At 35.4% G+C, this 10943-nt stretch overlaps 1 long non-coding RNA gene across 1 annotated transcript; it reads right to left on the minus strand.

The window, feature by feature from the left end:
- Window positions 1-3872: 3872 nt before the first annotated feature.
- LOC127836690 (uncharacterized) lies at window positions 3873-7067 on the minus strand. The gene is made up of 3 exons (XR_008028873.1): window positions 6931-7067; window positions 6596-6702; window positions 3873-3976 (listed from the first exon to the last, which is right to left on the minus strand). It is a non-coding gene; the product is annotated as an uncharacterized LOC127836690 (long non-coding RNA).
- Between the last annotated feature and the right edge of the window lie 3876 nt (window positions 7068-10943).

The raw sequence follows: 10943 nt of genomic DNA on the forward strand, positions 1-10943 counted from the left end.
GGGTCGAGTTTGACGATAAGTCCATGGCAAGACGAGGTATTATTTCTGTAGTCAGTGCGATGTTTGATCTGCTTGGACTGATCGCCCCAGTGACACTTCGTGCAAAAGCCATCATACAAACCCTATGTAGAGACAAGATGGGATGGGACGAACCAATACCACGTCAGCAAGAGTTGAAGTGGAAAGCATGGCTGTCTCCGCTGTCAGATATTGAGAATGTTTCCGTCCGACTCTGCTACAAGACACACAGAAGTGGAAATATTGTTAATGCGCAGCTTCATATCTTCAGCGATGGGTCACATGCAGGATATTGGTGCGTACGCATCTACGGTTGACAGACGATGCTGGAAATATTTCGTGTTTGTTAGTTGTCGGGAAGTCCAGACTGGCACCCATTAAACAAGTGTACATACCGAGGTTAGAGTTGTCCGGCGCCGTGGTCGCATGTCGTCTGTACGAGAAATTATCCGAATAGCTGAGCATAAATATAGACAGTGCTACATTCTGGACTGACTCTATGATAGTACTTGGGTACATAAAAAACCAAACAAAAAGATTCAAGACGTTCGTGGGCAATAAGGTTGCCGCCATCCATGCCGTCACACAACCAGAACAATGGCGTCACGTGAACACCAAATCTAATCCAGCAGACATTGCATCCAGAGGTATTGATGCTAGTGACAGAGTAAGCATGAAGATTTGGTTAAACGGACCAGACTTCCTGTCACTTGACTAAAGCCTGTGGCAAGAATCGTCCAATATTTCGCCACTTCCGGAAGACGACGCGGAGATTAAGAAAGATACAACGGTGCTGGTCACAACTACAAGGACTGTAGATTTGCTCCTGTGCCAGTACTCATCCCGGAATAAACTTTCTCGCGGCGTAGCATTGCTGCTTAAATTTAAAGAATTCTGTGTACGAAAGTATTTGAATAAAACTCCCACAATGGACGCCCAAAAACTCACGCTGGAGGATATACATAATTCTGAAAAGTAAATTTTGCTGAATGTTCAAAGGAGGCATTAAAACGAGGAACTAACACAACTGTCTACTTTAAAGCCCGTGAAAAAGGGGAGTAGCTTTGTGAGACTTAATCCAGTCTACCATGATGGGTTAATCAAGGTCGATGGACGCTTGTGAAGAAGTGCGCGAGAAGTATTGGATCATCCACGGACCGAGTACGGTAAAGAAAACAATTGGAAAGCGTTTCGTTTGTAGGCGGTACAGAGGAAAATTGGGCCACCAGAAGATGGCGTCACTTCTCAGTGAAGGGACAACACCAGAAAAGCTCCCGTTTACTAATGCCGGTGTAGATTTTTTCGGCCAACAGAATGTCAAGGCTAGCTGTTCAGTGCTAAAGAGGTACGGGTGCATATTTACCTGTCTTTCATCAAGAGCCGTACACCTAGAAGTGGTACATTCGTATGCCATTAACTCATTCATTTCCGTCTTTCAAAGGGTCATCAGAAGAAGATGAACCCCAGATAAAGTTTTTAGCGACAACGGTACAAATGTAATCGGAGATCAACGAGAGCTACAAAAATCCATGAGAGAACGGAACCAGTTGAAAATGGAAAGCCATATGCTTCAGCGGGAGATTGAATGGCACTTCAACCCTCAATACGCGAGCCATATGGGAGGAGCATGGGAACGACTGATACGTTCAACTCGTTTCCATCTCAAAGCCAACGCACAAGAACAACTGCTCACGGAAGAACAGCTACAAACATTCATGACCGAAGTTGAGAAAATTCTCAACGATCGTCCGATCACTCCAGTCAGCGATGACCCCCGGAATCCACCGGCGTTAACGCCAAGTATGCTACTTTTGATGAAGACCAACACAAGTATTCCACAGGGTGTGTTCCGTAAACAGGATGTCTACGCACAACGTTGGTGGAAACAGGTGCAGTACTTGGCTAACGTGTTTTGGAAAATATGGCTATATGAGTACTTGCCTATGTTGCAAGCAAGGCAAGAGTGGCAACGGCAGACCTCCAACCTTCGGTCCGGAGATGTTGTCCTAATCGCTGAAGAAAACGTCCCAAGGGGCCAGTGGGCTTTGAGAAGGGTGGTCAGTGTATTGGAGGGTCGGGATTGACTTGTCCGTAGCTGTATGGTACAAACTCGTACTTTCGAATTAGTTAAACCTATTACACAATTGTGCTTGCTTGAATGTTCAATCTAGTTAATCTACAATTAAGGAAGGGATTCACAATAATGACTATTTGATATGATTTACTTGTAAATGCAATAGCATGGTGTTTCTTGCGATGATTTACTTTGTACTCTGATGAGTTCCGTCCATTTGAATTATAGTAAGTGAGTGCTGATGATTTAATGAAATTCTTTAGATATTTGCAATTCATTAATTTAAACTAGTTGTCGCTGTAATGGTTTTGTATCATACTGGTGTGTTTATGTTCTTGTATGATGGTGGGGAATGTAAGAAACGTATACATTTCTTAAATAATGTCAATGGCGTCAGTGTATGTAATTACCTGACGCGCCCTTTTTTATACGAAGTTGACGTTATTATGACGCCATTTTTATTGTTGTGAAAACCGTTCACGGACAGGAAAATGAATTGGAACTTGAATGTTTAATAAGGATTTTCAGACAACAGTATCGGTAAATAATATTTATTTGTATCAAAATGAAAAGATAAACTTGTTTGTTTGAAATAATAAGTTATTATTCAAGTCAGTATCGGTATTTTTTATAGTTTGTGAACTGGATTTAAATGTTTTGTATACATGTAGATCTATGTTACCTCTTTAATTTTTTATATCCTTATGTATGATTTAACTGTGTTTGCATGTATTTATTATTTAATCTCTGTTGTTTCAGAGAATCGGTACGTCGATCAATAAAAGTTTTGAAATCGGCGCATACTCGTTAGTAAATTATAGTCGCCCCCAAGTCCCAACAGTAGTAGAAGTAGAAGTAGTAGTAGAAGTAGTTGTAGTAGTAGTAGTAGTAGTAGTAGTAGAAGTAGTAGTAGTAGTAGTGGTAGTAGTAGTAGTAGTAGTAGTAGTAGTAGTAGTAGTAGTAGTAGTAGTAGTAGAAGTAGTAGTAGTACTAGTAGTAGTAGTAGTGGTAGTGGTAGTAGTAGTAGAAGTAGTAGTAGTAGTAGTAGTAGTAGTAGTAGTAGTAGTAGTAGTAGTAGTAGTAGTAGTAGTAGTAGTAGTAGTAGTAGTAGTAGTTGTAGTAGTAGAAGTTGTAGTAGTAGTAGTCGTAGTAGTAGAAGTAGTAGTAGTAGAAGTAGTAGTAGTAGTAGAAGTAGTAGTAGTAGTAGTAGCAGTAGCAGTAGCAGTAGCGGTAGCAGTAGAAGTTATAGTAGTATAAGTATCGCAAATTAAACGACGCAATATAATTGCTACAATATATATATGATGCTATTTCATAATATCCTATATTGAATTGAAATCAAATAATTCATCTGTAACACTTATGAACGTGCGCGCATAATTTCGAAGTGTACATGAAAAAATTACATGTTTAATTTTCGTTCGTAAATAATTCAATTGTCTTTTTTCCTAAGATCAATCTTTTCTAAGAAAAACAAAATATGTTTTGAATTTTTTACACAAAAGATTGAGTGCATGAAAAAGACCAAAATTAGCCTGCATTAACAATGTGATTAAATGCTTAAAGAATCTGAACAACAATGATTCCTTTTACATCGTGTATTTATGTTACTTTGTGTTTGAGAATTGTAATGCTCGTTCTTATTCGAAAAAAAATATTCAAAGATGTAAATGTGTGAATATTTTTCAACAACATCAGATAAAAAATGAATAAGACATTATAAACAATTCTAAGTGTTGCGTTAGAAGTGCGATTGAGTGTAGTTCTTATATTTGAACAAAGCTTTTCCGTTTCTATTGCATAATCTTACCCTAACGAAAGATCATCGTGGTATGACAGCAGTGGAACGAAAGCAAAATGTTTCACGCGTGATGCCAGCTTCTCCTAAAACAGCGCTGATGTAAATACATTTGGACCGCGACGCGACAAAACCTGCCTTAATGACATTGATGACATTGATGACTTTATTGGGAAAACCCGCTTTAACCGACGTCATTATTTTACCCGGGAAAAAATTTACTTTTAGTGTTTGGTGTAAAAATATTCATTTGCGTCATTGTTGCAATTTTCGGAATAACATGATGGATGATGAAATAGAGGTAAGTATTTGGTTGTTCATGATTGTAGTGTTTTGAACGTTTTTGTTTGAAATATGTAAATTTCTATTGGTTTAATAACATGAATCGTCTGAAGTGAAAGTAAAACAAAATGTTGCAGTTTTGCTCAATAGCGTTTAGAAATCTAGTAAACTTTGCATGAAATGAGTTTCAGTAAATTTATAGTTTGCAAGCCTGTATCTATGCTAGATAGTAAAATAAATTGTATGATAAATAGTTAAATAAAATAGACATTGCTTAAACGAGTAGCGAATGGTTGTGTACGTTAATTGTTATGAGAAAATAAGATTATCATTAGAGTGCATGTATTTAAGATAGATAGTTAAATAAATACTAGCATTGCTTAAACGAGCAACGAATGGTTGTGTTCGTTGTTATGAAGAAAATATGAGCATACGAGTTTTGGCATTTAAAATGGTCGCTTCTTTGTTGTCATTTAATAATTATTGTTTGTATATCACCCTTATTTTCTTACTGTATCGACAGTTGTGCCTGTGGTGTAATGGATGCGTTGAAGCGCTATGAAATTTATTGATAGTAAATTAATTCCCGTCTCTAGAATGTGTTTATTAACTCGTGTTATTTGTCAGTTGCAGAAAGTTACATGCAAATAATTTATTACTTCAATTATATTGAATTTTAATCACGTTACCTTACTTAGATTTGATGCGATTTAATAAAAATTTAAGCGCTTCAAAATCACCTATAAGCAAAGTTCAACATTTAAATGATTATTGTTTAAATGATTTTGTAAGTGACTTAATACCGTGCGATGTCCATTTAAAGTTAGCTATTATGTACGCACTATAAATCAAACTGTAATTAATATTTCATTTTAATACAGGAGTTGAAGAGTGCTCTCTCGCAGCATTTTGGAAAAACACCCGTATCGACAATATATGCTTCGCAAGAACTCTCTGGTTCGCCGATCGGAAATGATGAGATCGATACAGACGATGGTCCTCATGACATCAATGTTATAGTGCAAGGGCGCGTTCGCGATTACCTTTCTCATCAAGAAAGCGTTGTTGAAGAAGATGAAGAGAGTGCTGATGTTGATGAAACGGAGGAATTTGCACCTGGTAACGGTGCAGAATTTTCGAAAATACAGAAATTCTGCTTTGAAGGGTGTGGTTGCAACCGTGAATGCGATAAAGCACTTAGTGCTGAAAAGGTGTTCGAACACATTCTGAACGTCAGAGAAATGGAGAAAAATGCAAAAGACCTTTACCTGATGGGCATATTACAGGACTATAGAAGTTCTGATGTCATCAAAAGAGGAATGAAAAGGCAGCGTAATAGATACACATTTAAGTTCAGTGGCAAAGTAGTGTGTCGAAGAACATTTCATGTGTGCTATGATATCGGACGAAGTGCACTGAAAGGTATAATGCCGCACATGTTAGAGCATGGAGTTGTGCCAAGAAATCACGGAAACATGGGCAGACGTCCTAAGCACGCATTATGCTTCGACGACGTTCAACGTGTTGTGGCGTACCTTCTGAATTGTGCAGAGCGAGAGGGAATTCCTTTGCCAGCCGCACCACGAGGACGGGATAATATTCCACCAACATACCTGCCGGCGAGCACAACAAAACTCGACCTGTATCAGGATTATCAGCAGAATGCTGCGTCCGACATAAAGATTGTCAAACTCACTGCTTTCAAGTCCATTTGGTCAAGCTGCGTGCCACATATACGTATCGCCTCTCCACGGGTTGATGTCTGAAACTGTTCGACCCTTCGTTCGTCCTGCGTTTCAGGACTGTTTGTGTCCTGAGCCACAAAAAGATTAACTTCAGAAAAATGTATTTGACATACACTATGTTCAACAGCGGTGTATGATAACAACCTGTGTGTTTCATTGTAATGTTGTCCATGTTTATCTTCCTATCCATGCTGTTCGACCATTGCTAGGCAACGATTATTGAATTATTGTTCCTTTAATTTTTTTAAATTTACTATTTATTAAAACACGTTTAAAGACGTAATGATTGCATACGACGTTTATTTATTTGTAACGGACTGTACCATATTGATTTAACGTTGGTGCGCTTCTGAGCGCGTCTAAAATGATGTTGACGTCCACAAAGAAATGGAGAACTTGAGTGACGTTACGCCATTGTGTATATCTTTGGCATCTTTTTTCCGATTTCTAATCTGTTTGCACCAATATTCTACACATAAAATATACTATTAAATTTGATTAAATACTGAAAATGAAATGTTTTGTCATTAAGGCCGGTTTTTTCACGACGCGACCCATTTGTTTAAATCAAAGAACAAGCAATAAGTATTCATAATATATTAAGATATGCGTTTAAGCATGCTTTTCTCGTTTCTGATAAGGCAAATAACACACATGACACATACAACATATACTCACATTTTTAACGGAACCTAAAAGTTGCGTCTGAGATTTTGAGTTCTCATCATCACCTCCAATTGCCTTAAAGACAAGTTTGTGTTTGAATCCAGGAATAAGAACGCGAGCTTTAACGAAACAATAATGATTTGCAAAATGTACAAGGGTATTTTAAAAAAGAATATACAGTAAACTATTGTAACCATTTATCAAATATAAAACAAGAGTATACTAGTAGTATAATAATGTAATATAATATGCAATAATTATTCAAGTATCGTGAATGTTGTTTTATATAAAACAAATATCATATTGAAAGATATCTATAAATATATATACAAATATATATGCTTTACAAATATATATTTTACCGAAACCACCACCCATGTTCGTTAGGTCGGAACAGTTTTTTATCTTCATGAGAAAGGATTTGCTTAGTTCAACCAATCTGCCATCTTGTAAATGTGATGTAATCTCTTCGATTTTTCTCTCATTCCAGCCCCAATCCATTGCAAGTGTTCCTTCCAATTCACTGGTTTCTGCAATAATATATCAGATTTATAATATCTATACTAATAGACCATACTATAATTATTTTTTGGTCATGTCTACTTCTCTTCAATGGAGTTCTTTACATTAAGCATACAATCCAATCAGTTTTTCGAACATGTTTTATAAACTAATTAATGACGTTATGTAATACATCGTTACAACTTTAACTTAATATGTTATTGTACGTGAATAAAGATAAGCACACTTACATTTTAACGTTACCTTCCTTATGTAAATAACTACAGTAGTTGCAAACTTGTGTTAAACTAACGTCTATACAACCAAATAAATGTTTTTTGTAACAACGAGCACCTAGCTCGATTGATTAAAGATGCATAAAGCAATGCATTCGATCAGGTAATTTCCGTTTCAATGTATATTGATTCCGTCGGCGAAGTTTCTTCACTTAAAAGGAAAGATTTTCTGTAAATTAAATGAGTCAGGTGTCAAACGATGCCCTAGAGGTTCATCAGTACGGTTTACAGCTAAGTGAACTATTAAATTTTTTCGATGAAGAGCGTAAGGCCAATATGAACAACTCAACATTTTATCGAAAAAGTAATGTGAAACAATATTTTAATGGGTTCTTACATTTAGGTACAAATGAATTAAACATTCTCACAATGGCCAGTTTTAAGATTTCACATAGGAACTTTCTAAATTGTAAGTATTGCAATAATTTCCCAATTGATCTGGTACAGGTACTTTTCTCAATTTGTTAAAAAAATCGCTGGACCGGATGACTTAAAAAAAATGGAGGCTTTTTTCATTGTTTTCAGTATAACAATTTAAATGATCATATGGTAAAGCCTTCGCAAGATATAGTTTGAAAACAACTGTACGAGACACTCTGAACTATGACAAATTTTCTCGATAGGCGTCTATCTATAATTAAAAGTAGTCGTGACACCAATTTACAATTCGCGGAGCAGAGCGTCCTCTGAATATTATTGGAAAGGTCTACAAACCGACCTTCCTACATTTTATCGTCCTACAAACCTACCGATCTATATACTTTTAAGGTTTGATTTTGAAATGTTTTTCTTTAGACATATCTGAATATAAATGTTTTTTTATTTTCGATGTGCAATGTAAATAAATAGCTTACTTGCAAATAATAGAATGATGTTAGGTAAATATTCAGTTTTCACTATACACAATAAGGAACACAATTTACCGATTTCAACCACATAAGCAAGATTTAAAAGAATAAAAAAGGCAATAGGAAAATGTTACCTTATGTAAACAAATACTACATGTCTGTCTGGGCCTTGTGGCATCGGATTTGGTTGTTTAAGTAGTTTTTTCTAATAAAATATTCGTGTACAATCGACCCGACTACCGGGTGTCGCCAATTCTGCTCCGATTGACATATTTGGAACACAACTTTGTAAAGGACCACTAAATATGCTAAATACCAAATACCATACAGTTTTATAGTTTTGTTTTCTTTATTTACAAATGAAGAAAGCAAGTTACACCCAGGATTAGAAAAGGGGCGGGGCCCGGTTTTTAAAACTGCAAAAAAACGATGTTCTCTAACGAAACTGTTAACTCTGGGCATTGCAAATTGAGATATAATCTTTAAAGATCTAGCAATATTCATTCAACTAAAACTGATAAAGTATTTATATATTTATATTTCATAGCCCCGTACTTTTACGTATGCAATTATTATTTGAAATTTCGCATGATGGCAGGGGAACCACACACCTTCACGAGCATGTACTTTTCATAATGTATTGCAGAAAACAACGTTGATATGTGTCCTTTTGAAGTAAAACACCGTAAAATTCAAAAGGAACAAAAACAAACATATACTTTTGTTTTAGCTCCTGACAACTGTAGACAAACATCCACACTAGCGGCTGGTGACATAGTTTCATAAAGTTTGGGAAATAAATGTTGTCTCAAGAGCTATAACAATTGTTTTTTTTTAATCTGACCTACGGACCTAACGGTTGACCCCGAGGTCCCAGTTTTGAACTCGTCTGTGATATCATTTGGTTCGACCATAGATTTAATAAGTTTTGAAATGTATCTGACCTCAAAAGTGTCAACAATCTTAATATCCAAATCAATCTTGTGACGTTTTGACTCCACATGGCCCATATCATACAATGGTCGACATATCAACATGACTAATGTTGTGACCAAGTTACGTGTAAATATAGCAACAAGTGTGGCCTCTAAAGTGTTTCAAATTCTCTTCTTAGATTTTTATCTAGTAACCTAGTTTTTGATCCATAGAGACTCAGTTTTGATAACGGTCGTAATGATATCATTATAGCAAATTTTCTGACCAAGATGCATTAAGACTTAGTAATACATGTTGCCACTAGGGTGTTCCCCAAGCTTTAACTTTAATATAACTAGTGATATAGTTTTGAACCCAGTTTTGAATGTGGTTCATTTAGGGTCGAAAATGGCCCTATGGAATTTATAAACAAACATTACCTTAAATAATTATTTAATGTGTGTAGTTTCGAAAAACATGTATTAAAACCGTAACAACATATATGGTATGGTCGCCATGGCAACTAATTCACACATACCCATTTTTACATAAAAAAATAATAATGATACACGTATCAATTATTTAAGTATTTTAACTTGCAATATTAAGAACAATACATATAATTGTCAATGCAAATATCAAATGTGAATTGTTAGCATAGTAATCTACATTCTAAAACCTCCGTTTCCATGGTAACAATTTTTTATTGGCTGAGACAAATACATATTAATTGAGTTGTCGATACTTAACATTTATCAATTGAGAATTTTCAAGCGCAGTCATTTTACTCTCATGAATATATTAATAAATATGGATGTTGCTGCAGCAACTGTTTATATTTAATATAATAACTATAATAACCAGTAGTGCGCTTATAAACGACATTGTTAATGTGCAGTAACACGACAAGTTACAAACTCAAAACTGCATGAACGGTCAACAAAGATTCAGTCGTCCCTTTCACTAAAAACAACAATATATTGTTAACAAAGTTGATGTGAAAATAAACGCCATAACATGGTTGCTATAGTAAATTTATCTACTGAAATACATGTTATATAAACCTGAGATAAATATATATGGCAAACAGTTTATACAAGTTTATACATTCCAACAACAAACTACAATGATGTCTGATTGAACGAAATTGATGTTAATAACACAAATACACAATATGTTATAGGATCATTTTGATTCATTTTATTTACAGGTCGCGAACATTTGTCACAAATAAAGTCAGACTCGCTGCTTTCAATCAAGAAAGCTTTTTCTAAGATACTTTCTTAGATGCTTGTTTACAGGCAGTCTCTGGCGAACTTTAATCTTGCATTTGCAAACTATGCACTTGGACTGATGCATCCTGCAATAAAACATATTTCAAATAAAAACAATACACCCCTATTAGTTAGTTCGACCCTATCAGTATTTATCATAAAAGGAACTGTACTAATTGTTTTATGAAATGACCCAATCAACCTGCAATAAAACTTATTTCAAATATAAACAATACACCACTATTAGTTAGTTCGACCCTGTCAGTATTTATCATAAAAGGAACTGTAATAATTGTTTTATGAAATGACAAAATAAATGTAATATAACATGAAATGAATTTACAAATCTCTTGTATTTGTTTCAAACTGCATGAGTAGTTTAATAAACTAAGAGAGTTTACACTTAATAAACAATTAATAATTGTGTTCTTTGTGCGACTTTGTGTTTTTTGTGCGACTTAAAAATGCGAGTAAATGTCAAATAAAAATAGAATTGGACAACAAGACATGCCGGAGGCGGGAATTG

Source organism: Dreissena polymorpha, chromosome 6 (genome assembly GCF_020536995.1).
Source record: "Dreissena polymorpha isolate Duluth1 chromosome 6, UMN_Dpol_1.0, whole genome shotgun sequence".
In the NCBI taxonomy this organism is placed as follows: domain Eukaryota; kingdom Metazoa; phylum Mollusca; class Bivalvia; order Myida; family Dreissenidae; genus Dreissena; species Dreissena polymorpha.